This window comes from Staurois parvus, unplaced genomic scaffold, assembly GCF_062004578.1.
Source record: "Staurois parvus isolate SC_StPar_1 unplaced genomic scaffold, SC_StPar_1.0 ptg001691l, whole genome shotgun sequence".
Taxonomy (NCBI): Eukaryota; Metazoa; Chordata; class Amphibia; order Anura; family Ranidae; genus Staurois; species Staurois parvus.
In genome coordinates this window covers 473235-489093 of record NW_028319487.1, presented here as the reverse complement: position 1 = coordinate 489093, position 15859 = coordinate 473235, and the positions used below count along the sequence as shown (strand labels likewise).

Below are 15859 nucleotides of genomic sequence, written 5' to 3'. Positions count from 1 at the left end.
TGCTTGCACCACCATGCTTCACGGTCTTCACAGTGTACTGTGGCTTGAATTCAGTGTTTGGGGGTCGTCTGACAAACTGTCTCCGCCCACTAGACCCAAAAAGAACAATCTTACTTTCATCAGTCCACAAAATGTTGCGCCATTTCTCTTTAGGCCAGTCAATGTGCTCTTTGGCAAATTGTAACCTCTTCAGCACACGTCTTTTTCCAACAGTGGGACTTTGCGGGGACTTCTTGCAGATAGCTTGGCTTCACATCGGCGTCTTCTAATTGTAACAGTCCTCACAGGGAACGTCACACCTTCTTTCATCTCCCTGGAGCTGATTGTTGGCTGAGTCCTCACAGGGAACGTCACACCTTCTTTCATCTTCCTGGAGCTGATTGTTGGCTGAGTCCGCCCCATTTTGGCTATTCTTCTATCCATTCCAATGGTAGTTTTTCGCTTTCTTCCACGTCTTTCAGGTTTTGGTTGCCATTTTAAAGCATTTGCGATCATTTTAGCTGAGCAGCCGATCATTTTCTGCACTTCTTTATATGTTTTCCCCTCCAATCAACTTTTTAATCAAGGTACGCTGTTCTTCTGAACAATGTCTGGAACGACCCATTTTCCTCAGAATTTCAGAGAGAAATGCACTGTAACCAGCATGTCCAACATTTGCTGCCTTCCTTCCTTAAATAAGGGCAATAATTGCCACCTGTTTATCAAAGAATGAATGACCTCACTAATAGAACTCCACACGGCTATTATTTGAACACGCCCCTTTCAATGAGAGATTCAATTACACAGAATCAGCAGCATGCATGTCATGACTGTTGGGTCTGTTGGATTTCTATTACTCTACTACACCTGCTAGGAAATTATCTGCCATGTAGAAATATCATTTCCACCAAAAACAGCGATTGATCCGGTTAGTGATGTCTGACGGCTATTATTTTGAACACAACTGTACATGACGTGTCTGCATTGTGATCAGTATTATTATTAATTCTCATCAATAATTCATCAATAGTTCATAGATAAGGTGACGGTGTGTGTCTTGTCAGATGGTGGAGGAGGAAGCAGTGCTGGATCAGTAATCTGTATATAAGGTGACGGTGTGTGTCTTGTCAGATGGTGGAGGAGGAAGCAGTGCTGGATCAGTAATCTGTATATAAGGTGACGGTGTGTGTCTTGTCAGATAGTGGAGGAGGAAGCAGTGATGGATCAGTAATCTGTATATAAGGTGACGGTGTGTGTCTTGTCAGATAGTGGAGGAGGAAGCAGCGCTGGATCAGTAATCTGTATATAAGGTGACGGTGTGTGTCTTGTCAGATAGCGGAGGAGGAAGCAGTGCTGGATCAGTAATCTGTATATAAGGTGACGGTGTGTGTCTTGTCAGACAGAGGAGGAGGAAGCAGTGCTGGATCAGTAATCTGTATATAAGGTGACGGTGTGTGTCTTGTCAGATAGCGGAGGAGGAAGCAGTGATAGATCAGTAATCTGTATATAAGGTGACGGTGTGTGTCTTGTCTGATAGCGGAGGAGGAAGTAGTGCTGGATCAGTAATCTGTATATAAGGTGACGGTGTGTGTCTTGTCAGATAGCGGAGGAGGAAGCAGTGCTGGATCAGTAATCTGTATATAAGGTGACGGCGTGAGTCTTGTCAGATGGTGGAGGATGAAGCAGTGCTGGATCAGTAATCTGTATATAAGGTGACGGTGTGTGTCTTGTCAGATAGCAGAGGAGGAAGCAGTGCTGGATCAGTAATCTGTATATAAGGTGACGGTGTGTGTCTTGTCAGATAGTGGAGGAGGAAGCAGTGCTGGATCAGTAATCTGTATATAAGGTGACAGGGTGTGTCTTGTCAGATAGCAGAGGAGGAAGCAGTGCTGGATCAGTAATCTGTATATAAGGTGACGGTGTGTGTCTTGTCAGATAGCGGAGGAGGAAGCAGTGCTGGATCAGTAATCTGTATATAAGGTGACGGCGTGAGTCTTGTCAGATGGTGGAGGATGAAGCAGTGATGGATCAGTAATCTGTATATAAGGTGACGGTGTGTGTCTTGTCAGATAGCAGAGGAGGAAGCAGTGCTGGATCAGTAATCTGTATATAAGGTGACGGTGTGTGTCTTGTCAGATAGTGGAGGAGGAAGCAGTGCTGGATCAGTAATCTGTATATAAGGTGACAGGGTGTGTCTTGTCAGATAGCAGAGGAGGAAGCAGTGCTGGATCAGTAATCTGTATATAAGGTGACGGTGTGTGTCTTGTCAGATAGTGGAGGAGGAAGCAGTGCTGGATCAGTAATCTGTATATAAGGTGACCGTGTGTGTCTTGTCAGATAGAGGAGGAGGAAGCAGTGCTGGATCAGTAATCTGTATATAAGGTGACGGTGTGTGTCTTGTCAGATAGTAGAGGAGGAAGCAGTGCTGGATCAGTAATCTGTATATAAGGTGACCGTGTGTGTCTTGTCAGATGGTGGAGGAGGAAGCAGTGCTGGATCAGTAATCTGTATATAAGGTGACGGTGTGTGTCTTGTCAGATAGAGGAGGAGGAAGCAGTGCTGGATCAGTAATCTGTATATAAGGTGACAAGAGTGTTTATTGTCAGATAGTGGAGGAGGAAGCAGTGCTGGATCAGTAATCTGTATATAAGGTGACAAGAGTGTTTATTGTCAGATAGTGGAGGAGGAAGCAGTGCTGGATCAGTAATCTGTATATAAGGTGACCGTGTGTGTCTTGTCAGATGGTGGAGGAGGAAGCAGTGCTGGATCAGTAATCTGTATATAAGGTGACGGTGTGTGTCTTGTCAGATAGTGGAGGAGGAAGCAGCGCTGGATCAGTAATCTGTATATAAGGTGATGGTGTGTGTCTTGTCAGATAGCGGAGGAGGAAGCAGTGCTGGATCAGTAATCTGTATATAAGGTGACGGTGTGTGTCTTGTCAGATAGCGGAGGAGGAAGCAGTGCTGGATCAGTAATCTGTATATAAGGTGATGGTGTGTGTCTTGTCAGATAGTGGAGGAGGAAGCAGTGCTGGATCAGTAATCTGTATATAAGGTGACGGTGTGTGTCTTGTCAGATAGCGGAGGAGGAAGCAGCGCTGGATCAGTAATCTGTATATAAGGTGACGGTGTGTGTCTTGTCAGATAGCGGAGGAGGAAGCAGTGATAGATCAGTAATCTGTATATAAGGTGACGGTGTGTGTCTTGTCTGATAGCGGAGGAGGAAGCAGTGCTGGATCAGTAATCTGTATATAAGGTGACGGTGTGTGTCTTGTCAGATAGCGGAGGAGGAAGCAGTGCTGGATCAGTAATCTGTATATAAGGTGACGGTGTGTGTCTTGTCAGATGGCGGAGGATGAAGCAGTGCTGGATCAGTAATCTGTATATAAGGTGACGGTGTGTGTCTTGTCAGATAGTGGAGGAGGAAGCAGTGCTGGATCAGTAATCTGTATATAAGGTGACCGTGTGTGTCTTGTCAGATAGAGGAGGAGGAAGCAGTGCTGGATCAGTAATCTGTATATAAGGTGACCGTGTGTGTCTTGTCAGATGGTGGAGGAGGAAGCAGTGCTGGATCAGTAATCTGTATATAAGGTGACGGTGTGTGTCTTGTCAGATAGAGGAGGAGGAAGCAGTGCTGGATCAGTAATCTGTATATAAGGTGACGGTGTGTGTCTTGTCAGATAGTGGAGGAGGAAGCAGTGCTGGATCAGTAATCTGTATATAAGGTGACGGTGTGTGTCTTGTCTGATAGCGGAGGAGGAAGCAGTGATGGATCAGTAATCTGTATATAAGGTGATGGTGTGTGTCTTGTCAGATAGCGGAGGAGGAAGCAGTGCTGGATCAGTAATCTGTATATAAGGTGATGGTGTGCGTCTTGTCAGATAGCAGAGGAGGAAGCAGTGCTGGATCAGTAATCTGTATATAAGGTGATGGTGTGTGTCTTGTCAGATAGTGGAGGAGGAAGCAGTGCTGGATCAGTAATCTTTATATAAGGTGACGGTGTGTGTCTTGTCAGATAGCGGAGGAGGAAGCAGCGCTGGATCAGTAATCTGTATATAAGGTGACGGTGTGTGTCTTGTCAGATAGCGGAGGAGGAAGCAGTGATAGATCAGTAATCTGTATATAAGGTGACGGTGTGTGTCTTGTCTGATAGCGGAGGAGGAAGCAGTGCTGGATCAGTAATCTGTATATAAGGTGACGGTGTGTGTCTTGTCAGATAGCGGAGGAGGAAGCAGTGCTGGATCAGTAATCTGTATATAAGGTGACGGTGTGTGTCTTGTCAGATGGCGGAGGATGAAGCAGTGCTGGATCAGTAATCTGTATATAAGGTGACGGTGTGTGTCTTGTCAGATAGTGGAGGAGGAAGCAGTGCTGGATCAGTAATCTGTATATAAGGTGACCGTGTGTGTCTTGTCAGATAGAGGAGGAGGAAGCAGTGCTGGATCAGTAATCTGTATATAAGGTGACCGTGTGTGTCTTGTCAGATGGTGGAGGAGGAAGCAGTGCTGGATCAGTAATCTGTATATAAGGTGACGGTGTGTGTCTTGTCAGATAGTGGAGGAGGAAGCAGTGCTGGATCAGTAATCTGTATATAAGGTGACGGTGTGTGTCTTGTCAGATAGTGGAGGAGGAAGCAGTGCTGGATCAGTAATCTGTATATAAGGTGACGGTGTGTGTCTTGTCTGATAGCGGAGGAGGAAGCAGTGATGGATCAGTAATCTGTATATAAGGTGATGGTGTGTGTCTTGTCAGATAGCGGAGGAGGAAGCAGTGCTGGATCAGTAATCTGTATATAAGGTGATGGTGTGCGTCTTGTCAGATAGCAGAGGAGGAAGCAGTGCTGGATCAGTAATCTGTATATAAGGTGACGGTGTGTGTCTTGTCAGATAGAGGAGGAGGAAGCAGTGCTGGATCAGTAATCTGTATATAAGGTGACGGTGTGTGTCTTGTCAGATGGTGGAGGAGGAAGCAGTGCTGGATCAGTAATCTGTATATAAGGTGACGGCGTGAGTCTTGTCAGATAGCGGAGGAGGAAGCAGTGCTGGATCAGTAATCTGTATATAAGGTGACGGCGTGAGTCTTGTCAGATAGCGGAGGAGGAAGCAGTGCTGGATCAGTAATCTGTATATAAGGTGACGGTGTGTGTCTTGTCAGATAGAGGAGGAGGAAGCAGTGCTGGATCAGTAATCTGTATATAAGGTGACGGTGTGTGTCTTGTCAGATAGTGGAGGAGGAAGCAGTGCTGGATCAGTAATCTGTATATAAGGTGACCGTGTGTGTCTTGTCAGATAGAGGAGGAGGAAGCAGTGCTGGATCAGTAATCTGTATATAAGGTGACCGTGTGTGTCTTGTCAGATGGTGGAGGAGGAAGCAGTGCTGGATCAGTAATCTGTATATAAGGTGACGGTGTGTGTCTTGTCAGATAGTGGAGGAGGAAGCAGTGCTGGATCAGTAATCTGTATATAAGGTGACGGTGTGTGTCTTGTCAGATAGTGGAGGAGGAAGCAGTGCTGGATCAGTAATCTGTATATAAGGTGACGGTGTGTGTCTTGTCTGATAGCGGAGGAGGAAGCAGTGATGGATCAGTAATCTGTATATAAGGTGATGGTGTGTGTCTTGTCAGATAGCGGAGGAGGAAGCAGTGCTGGATCAGTAATCTGTATATAAGGTGATGGTGTGCGTCTTGTCAGATAGCAGAGGAGGAAGCAGTGCTGGATCAGTAATCTGTATATAAGGTGACGGTGTGTGTCTTGTCAGATAGAGGAGGAGGAAGCAGTGCTGGATCAGTAATCTGTATATAAGGTGACGGTGTGTGTCTTGTCAGATGGTGGAGGAGGAAGCAGTGCTGGATCAGTAATCTGTATATAAGGTGACGGCGTGAGTCTTGTCAGATAGCGGAGGAGGAAGCAGTGCTGGATCAGTAATCTGTATATAAGGTGACGATGTGTCTTGTCAGATAGTGGAGGAGGAAGCAGTGATGGATCAATAATCTGTATATAAGGTGACCCTATTGGACTGAGGTTGCCCCTCCCCCATAGCAGGGTCCGTTGGATTCGACCTCTGCGATGCTTTTCATTGGATCTCAGTAGTTACATAGAAATATTTCTTTCTCTCTCCCGCTACAATTGTATCGTTTTGTTTCCTCTCCCATCTCTCGGCACACACAGCGGGGTTGGCTGACGTTCCAATCCCGATTTCCCGACGTATCAGATATTGATGACACACATATATAAACACATGGAATAGGGGGGGGTGTGGGGGTCGCTGTGCGCAGCGTAACAATGTGCGTCGTTGCGTGAAAACATCTAGACAGCGATGGAATTGGCCCCCCGAGAGGACGGCTTTGAGAAGGTGGACGTTGGACGGCGTCCTGAAAGCAATTACGAGCGCAGGTTGCGAGCGTTGTGTACGGTAACCCGGCAACGCTTTGGCGCGACGCGCTGCCTTTTATTAAACAACGCAGGATGCAGACCAGCGCCAAATCCTCACGGTGACCCCCCCCCCTACCCCCGGATAGGTGGAGATCTTTCCCCGAGTCCCTCTTAAAGAGGACCTGTACGGTGGATGCAAGCCGAGGACTTAGGACCGATCCCGGGACTGTCTGTGGTCTCCCCGCAGCTGAGCGCAGTGGGGACGCGCGTGCTCGCAGGGGTCTTTTTTGCGTTTTTCATTCATTTGAACTGGATGCGTCACCAAAAAGTAGAACCTTTCCAGTTGTGGAGTGGCAGGCATTTTTGGTGCGTTTGTAGCTCTCACTACCCACACTTGGGGGAGGGGGGCTACTAAAAAAGCGCAAGAAAACGCAAATGTTTGTGTATTTTGTCACACGCTTGGGAAATGCACAGGACTCAATGCGGCCTTTTTGATGACTTAACATGCCTTGAAGCAGCCATCTTGGAAGAGGCGGGGCTTTACTTCTTCATGTAAGAGTTGCTCCCCCCCTCCGCAGTGACTGGTGATCTAATGACTGGAGGAGGAAGCGCAGAGCCACAAAATGATTAAATAAAAGCAGAGAGATACAGTTACATATATATATATATATAGAATATGGCCAAAAGTGTAGTATTTAAAATATAATATATATAATAAATGTATCTAAAATAAATAAATATAATATATATAATAAATGTATCTAAAATAAATAAATATAATATATATATATAATAAATGTATCTAAAATAAATAAATATAATATATATATAATAAATGTATCTAAAATAAATAAATAAATATAATATATATATAATAAATGTATCTAAAATAAATAAATAAATATTATATATATATATATATATATATATATATATATATATATATATATATATATATAATAAATGTATCTAAAATAAATAAATATAATATATATAATAAATGTATCTAAAATAAATAAATATAATATATATATATAATAAATGTATCTAAAATAAATAAATATAATATATATATAATAAATGTATCTAAAATAAATAAATAAATATAATATATATATAATAAATGTATCTAAAATAAATAAATAAATATTATATATATATATATATATATATATATATATATAATAAATGTATCTAAAATAAATAAATATAATATATATAATAAATGTATCTAAAATAAATAAATATAATATATATATATAATAAATGTATCTAAAATAAATAAATAAATAAATATTATATATATATAATAAATGTATCTAATATATATATATAACATATTCAGAAATGTAGATTAAATGTATTTTTAAAGACATACAGGATGTTTGAAGATTTATTTTTAAAAATATTTTTCATATATTTTGTAATAAAAACACATTTCAACATGCAGTGCGTGTATATATATACAGTGAAGGAAATGTGTATTTGCTCCCCGGCTGATGGTGAATGTTCGCCCCTCACACAGAAATGATCGGTCTAAAGATCGAATGTTCGGTGTAACACTGAGAGACAGAATACAACAACAAATTCAGCAGAAATGCGTCTAACAAATGATGACGGATCTGCATGTTCATGAGGGAAAGAAGGATTTGATCCCCTTCACAAAACATGACTTAGTACTTGGTGGCAAATCCCTTGTTGGCAATCACAGAGGTCAGACGTTTCCTGGAGTTGGCCCCCAGGTTCGCACACATCTCAGGAGGGATTTTGGCCCACTCCTCTTGGCAGATCCTCTCCAAGTCATTAAGGTTTGATGGCTGACGTTTGGCAACTCAAACTTTCAGCTCCCTCCACAGATTTTCAATCGGATGAAGGTCTGGAGACTGGCTAGGCCACTCCAGGACCTTAATGTGCTTCTTCTTGAGCCACTCCTTTGTTGCCTTGGCCGTGTGTTTTGGGTCATTGTCATGCTGGAACACCCATCCATGACCCATTTTCAATGCCCTGGCTGAGGGAAGAAGTTTCTCACCCAAGATTTGAGGGTACATTGCCCCGTCCATCGTCCCTTTGATGCGGTGCAGTTGTCCTGTCCCCTTAGCAGAAAAACACCCGCAAAACAGAATGTTTCCACCACCATTTTTCACAGTTGGGATGGTGTTCTTGGGGTCATAGGCAGCATTCCTCCTCCTCCAAACACGGCGAGTTGAGTTGATACCAAAGAGCTGGATTTTGGTCTCATCTGACCACAACACTTCCCACCAGTCCTCCTCTGCATCATTCAGATGTTCAGTGGCAGACTTCAGACGGGCCTGGACATGTGCTTTCTTGAGCAGAAGGACCTTGCGGGCACTGCAGGATTTCAGTCCTTGTCGGCGTAGTGTGTTACCAATTGTTTTCTTGGTGACTGTGGTCCCAGCTGCCTGGAGATCATTGACAAGATCCTCAGGTGTAGTTCTGGGATGATTCCTCACTGTTCTCATGATCATTGACACTCCACGAGGTGAGATCTTGCATGGTGCACCAGACCTAGGGAGACTGACACTTGTTTTGTGTTTCTTCCATTTGTGAATGATTGCACCAACTGTTGTCACCTTCTCACCAAGCTGCTTGGCCATAGTTTGGTAGCCCAGTCCAGCCTTGTGTAGGTCTACCATCTTGTCCCAGACATCCTTGGACAGCTCTTTGGTCTTTGCCATGGTGGAGAGTTTGGAATCTGATGGTTTGATGGCTCCTGTGGACAGGTGTCTTTTATACAGGTAACACAATGAGATTAGCAGCACTCCCTTTAAGAGACTGCTTCTAATCTCAGCTTGTTACCTGTATGAAAGACACCTGGGAGCCAGAAATCCTGCTGAATGATAGGGGATCAAATCCTTCTTTCCCTCATGAACATGCAGATCAGTCATCATTTGTTAGACGCATTTCTGCTGAATTTGTTGTTGTATTCTGTCTCTTAGTGTTACACCGAACATTCCATTGTTAGACCGATCATTTCTGTGTGAGGGGCGAACATTCCATTGTTAGACCGATCATTTCTTTGTGAGGGGCGAACATTCAACATCAGCAGGGGAGCAAATACGCATTTCCTTCACTGTATACATCTATATCTATATGTATGTATATATATATATATATATCTATAGATATATATATATTTTTTTTTTTTTTAATATGATATTTATATATATATATATATATATATATATATATATTTTTATATATGATATATATTTTTTTTTATTATATATATATATATATATATTTTTTTTTTTTTTAAATATGTTGAATACGGCCAAAATTGTAGTATTTCAAATATAAGTTGATATATTTGGGCAGAGTATTTTTCAAATATATTTAAAAATATATTTTTCTTCCATGTGTGTAATAATTTATTGCAGCTTGCAAGTCCTGAGATGTGGCGTCTGCAATTTTTTTTATCATGCTTTTTTCCCTTTTTTTTCTCCCGGTAATTCTGCCAGTAACACACTTCCTGTCCTAGGGTGACAACACTCATTCACTGTAGTGTATCTATGGAGGATCAGTGTTCTCACCCTAGGACAGGGCTACATAACACCCTGGAAAACACTTTGGAGCTACAGATGCAGTGCGGACGTGCGATCTCATGCATAAAACACAGAACCTTTTTTCGCAGTTTGTCTGCGGGTCACTGGAGTAGCAGCATTCACTATCTGCAAACATCCTCTGTGCTGTCACTCAGCATCTGCCCTTTATATTGATCCCAGACGAGCCCCCACATTGTTATTCATTTACCCCTGTTGTCCCCTGTTGCAATACTGATCCTTTGTATCTGCGCACACTTGGTCTGCGGGTCACTTGAGTACCAGCGCTAGCTACCTGCAAACATCCTCTGTGCTGTCACTCAACATCTGCCCTTTATATTGATCCCGGACGAGCCCCCACATTGTTATTTATTTCCCCTGTTCCTATGCTTGCAATGCTGATACTTTGTATCTGCGCACGCTGTGTCTGCGGGTCACTTGAGTACCAGCGCTAGCTATCTGCAAACATCCTCTGTGCTGTCACTCAGCATCTGCCCTTTATATTGATCCCGGACGAGCCCCCACATTGTTATTTATTTCCCCTGTTCCTATGCTTGCAATGCTGATACTTTGTATCTGCGCACGCTGTGTCTGCGGGTCACTGGAGCAGCAGCGCTTGCTATCTGCAAACATCCTCTGTGCTGTCACTCAGCATCTGCCCTTTAAACTGATCCCGGACGAGCCCCCGCATTTGTCAATGACGGGATTGTATGTGTAGTTGGGACACTGCAGAGGTGCTGTGGCCAAAATCTGGGAAGGAGCCACTTGCGCAGAAATGGTTCAGGAAAAAAAAAACGATTGTAATATCATGGGACACAAAAGACCAGAAATCATAAAAATCAAACTTTTGCTCCCCAAATGTGTATATTTTTTTGTGTTTGATAGGAGCTATGGGCGGAGCTAGGTAGCTGAATGTTCTGCAGCATGTGTTGGGTTCTAGGTCTGAGTCCCTCTATCTGCATGAAGTTCTCTTGTGCTCCCAAAAACATTCCATTGGGTTAACCCCTTCCTGGCCTGGGAGAGTTTGTGCTTTTGATGTTCAATGCCGACAGACCCACATGGAAGAAAAATATATTTTACAAATATTCTTCCCAAATATATTTTGTATATTGGTGTATATAGACGAAGTTTAATCACAGGGTGTATATAGACGAATTGTAATCACAGGGTGTATATAGACGAAGTTTAATCACGGTGTATATAGACGAAGTTTAATCACAGGGTGTATATAGACGAAGTTTAATCACAGGGTGTATATAGACGAAGTTTAATCACAGGGTGTATATAGACGAAGTTTAATCACAGGGTGTATATAGACGAAGTTTAATCACAGGGTGTATATAGACGAAGTTTAATCACAGGGTGTATATAGACGAATTGTAATCACGGGGTGTATATAGACGAAGTTTAATCACAGGGTGTATATAGACGAAGTTTAATCACAGGGTGTATATAGACGAAGTTTAATCACAGGGTGTATATAGACGAAGTTTAATCACAGGGTGTATATAGACGAAGTTTAATCACAGGGTGTATATAGACGAAGTTTAATCACAGGGTGTATATAGACGAATTGTAATCACGGGGTGTATATAGACGAAGTTTAATCACGTGGTGTATATAGACGAAGTTTAATCACAGGGTGTATATAGACGAAGTTTAATCACAGGGTGTATATAGACGAAGTTTAATCACAGGGTGTATATAGACGAAGTTTAATCACAGGGTGTATATAGACGAAGTTTAATCACAGGGTGTATATAGACGAATTGTAATCACAGGGTGTATATAGACGAAGTTTAATCACGGTGTATATAGACAAAGTTTAATCACGTGGTGTATATAGACGAAGTTAAATCACGTGGTGTATATAGACGAAGTTTAATCACGGGGTGTATATAGACGAAGTTTAATCACAGGGTGTATATAGACAAAGTTTAATCACAGGGTGTATATAGACAAAGTTTAATCACGGGGTGTATATAGATGAAGTTTAATCACAGGGTGTATATAGACGAAGTTTAATCACAGGGTGTATATAGACGAAGTTTAATCACGGGGTGTATATAGATGAAGTTTAATCACGGGTGTATATAGACGAAGTTTAATCACAGGGTGTATATAGACGAAGTTTAATCACAGGGTGTATATAGACGAAGTTTAATCACGGGTGTATATAGACGAAGTTTAATCACAGGGTGTATATAGACGAAGTTTAATCACAGGGTGTATATAGACGAAGTTTAATCACGGGGTGTATATAGATGAAGTTTAATCACGGGTGTATATAGACGAAGTTTAATCACAGGGTGTATATAGACGAAGTTTAATCACAGGGTGTATATAGACGAAGTTTAATCACAGGGTGTATATAGACAAAGTTTAATCACGGGTGTATAAAGACGAAGTTTAATCACGGGTGTATATAGACGAAGTTTAATCACGGGTGTATATAGACGAAGTTTAATCACAGGGTGTATATAGACGAAGTTTAATCACAGGGTGTATATAGACGAAGTTTAAAGATGTATTCTTATAAATGATGTCGGATCGCTCTCATATGTCTGGATGGTTACCTCCAGCCTTCAAGGATCTCCCCGCCCCGGCACCCCGCTGTGCTGGAAGATCGCGCTCCCGCCATCCGCTGTTTGTTGAGCATCAGATGTGAGAATTGGCTACAATGGTTTCTCTCCAGGTGCAAATTTTAATTCTCTCTCTTTTTTTTTTTTTTGTTCGTTCTTTCTGCAGGGTTCAGCAGCTGTGGTGCTGTGTAATTGTCCTCTCCGTTGGCTACTTACGTGGATAGCTGTGCGCGGTTCATGAACGGACACCGGGGGTGACGCTTATTGACACAAGGTATGTAGCCACTGACTGCTGGGGGAAGGGGGGGGGATGATTGTGCCTTTTCCTGCAGTTGTATATTTTTTGGCATTTGTGTTGATGGAAACCCATAGTGAGGAAGTACGGAGGCTGCTATTGAATACTAGACCCCCAGGGGTGTCGAGGCATTCAAAAATCAAAAATGAAGTCAGATATCCCCCAAATGTCTGAACAGTACAGATATCCCCCAAATGTCAGGACAGTACAGATATCCCCCAAATGTCAGGACAGTACAGATATCCCCCAAATGTCTGAACAGTACAGATATCCCCCAAATGTCAGGACAGTACAGATATCCCCCAAATGTCAGGACAGTACAGATATCCCCCAAATGTCAGAACAGTACAGATATCCCCCAAATGTCAGGACAGTACAGATATCCCCCAAATGTAAGAACAGTACAGATATCCCCCAAATGTCAGGACAGTACAGATATCCCTCAAATGTCAGGACAGTACAGCTATCCCCCAAATGTCAGGACGGTACAGATATCCCCCAAATGTCAGAACGGTACAGATATCCTTAAATGTCAGAACAGTACAGATATCCCCCAAATGTCAGGACAGTACAGATATCCCCCAAATGTCAGGAAAGGACAGATATCCCCCAAATGTCAGGACAGTACAGATATCCCCTAAATGTCAGGACAGTACAGATATCCCCCAAATGTCAGGACAGTACAGATATCCCCCAAATGTAAGAACAGTACAGATATCCCCCAAATGTCAGGACAGTACAGATATCCCTCAAATGTCAGGACAGTACAGCTATCCCCCAAATGTCAGGACAGTACAGATATCCCCCAAATGTCAGGACAGTACAGATATCCCCCACATGTCAGAATAGTACAGATATCCACCAAATGCCAGGACAGTACAGATATCCCCCAAATGCCAGGACAGTACAGACATCCCCTAAATGTCAGGACTGTACAGATATCCCCCAAATGTCAGGACAGTACAGATATCCCCCAAATGTCAGAACGGTACAGATATCCCCAAAATGTCAGGACAGTACAGATATCCCCCCAAATGTCAGAACATATAGATATCCCCCCAAATGTCAGAACAGTACAGATATCCCCCAAATGTCAGGACAGTACAGATATCCCCCAAATGTCAGGACAGTACAGATATCCCCCAAATGTCAGGACAGTACAGATATCCCCCAAATCTCAGGACAGTGCAGATATCCCCCAAATGTAAGAACAGTACAGATATCCCCCAAATGTCAGGACAGTACAGATATCCCCCAAATGTAAGAACAGTACAGATATCCCTCAAATGTCAGGACAGTACAGCTATCCCCCAAATGTCAGGACAGTACAGATATCCCCCAAATGTCAGGACAGGACAGATATCCCTCAAATGTCAGAACAGTACAGATATCCCCTAAATGTCAGGACAGTACAGCTATCCCCCAAATGTCAGGACAGTACAGCTATCCCCCAAATGTCAGGACAGGACAGATATCCCTCAAATGTAAGAACAGTACAGATATCCCCCAAATGTCAGGACAGTACAGATATCCCTCAAATGTCAGGACAGTACAGATATCCCTCAAATGTCAGAACAGTACAGCTATCCCCCAAATGTCAGGACAGTACAGATATCCCTCAAATGTCAGAACAGTACAGCTATCCCCCAAATGTCAGGACAATACAGATATCCCCCAAATGTCAGGACAGGACAGATATCCTTAAATGTCAGAACAGTACAGATATCCCCCAAATGTCAGGACAGTACAGATATCCCCCAAATGCCAGGACAGTACAGACATCCCCTAAATGTCAGGACAGTACAGATATCCCCCAAATGTCAGGACAGTACAGATATCCCCCAAATGTCAGAACGGTACAGATATCCCCAAAATGTCAGGACAGTACAGATATCCCCCAAATGTCAGAACATATAGATATCCCCCCAAATGTCAGAACAGTACAGATATCCCCCAAATGTCAGAACAGTACAGATATCCCCCAAATGTCAGGACAGTACAGATATCCCCCAAATGTCAGGACAGTACAGATATCCCCCAAATGTAAGAACAGTACAGATATCCCCCAAATGTCAGGACAGTACAGATATCCCCCAAATGTAAGAACAGTACAGATATCCCTCAAATGTCAGGACAGTACAGCTATCCCCCAAATGTCAGGACAGTACAGATATCCCCCAAATGTCAGGACAGGACAGATATCCCTCAAATGTCAGAACAGTGCAGCTATCCCCCAAATGTCAGGACAGTGCAGATATCCCCCAAATGTCAGGACAGTACAGATATCCCCCAAATGTCAGGACAGTACAGATATCCCTCAAATGCCAGAACAGTACAGATATCCCCTAAATGTCAGGACAGTACAGATATCCCCCAAATGTCAGGACGGTACAGATATCCCCCAAATGTCAGAACGGTACAGATATCCCCCAAATGTCAGAACAGTACAGATATCCCCTAAATGTCAGGACAGTACAGATATCCCCCAAATGTCAGGACGGTACAGATATCCCCCAAATGTCAGGACGGTACAGATATCCCCCAAATGTCAGAACATATAGATATCCCCCCAAATGTCAGAATGGTACAGATATCCCCCAAATGTCAGAACAGTACAGATATCCCCCAAATGTCAGAACAGTACAGATATTCCCCAAATGACCCCTTTTTGCAAAGTAGACAGTCCGACGTACTTCATAAGAGGCATGGCGAGTTTTTTGAAGTTGTATTTTTTGTATAATAATTTTTAGGAAAATGAAGAAATTAAAAAAATTATTTTCACAATTTTTTTTTACATACTGTCACTGTTGCAGTACAGCGTCATCATATAACTGGTGTGGCGGTGATCAGAGACACTGACTGGTGACAGTACGAAAAAAAAAAAATTGATCATTTTTTAAATTTTTTTTTATAATTTTATTATTTTTTATTACTTTTTTTTCTCTTTAAGATTTTTTTTTTCATATTACACTATGACCAAAGTATTATAATGTTAACATAGTAACATTGTAATACTTTGGGGAAAAGATCAGTATTTTTTTTTTTTTTTACACAATTTGATTGCTTATAGAAA

General features: G+C 42.4%; 1 protein-coding gene across 4 annotated transcripts in view; it reads left to right on the top strand.

The window, feature by feature from the left end:
* CNTFR (ciliary neurotrophic factor receptor) overlaps positions 1–15859 on the top strand; it is a 572233-nt gene that overhangs the window by 140083 nt on the left and 416291 nt on the right. For all 4 annotated transcript variants that reach the window (XM_089663460.1, XM_089663459.1, XM_089663456.1 and 1 more), the window contains exon 2: positions 12658–12765. The gene's annotated coding sequence lies outside the window, so the exon portion shown is untranslated. The remainder of the gene's footprint in view (positions 1–12657; positions 12766–15859) is intronic.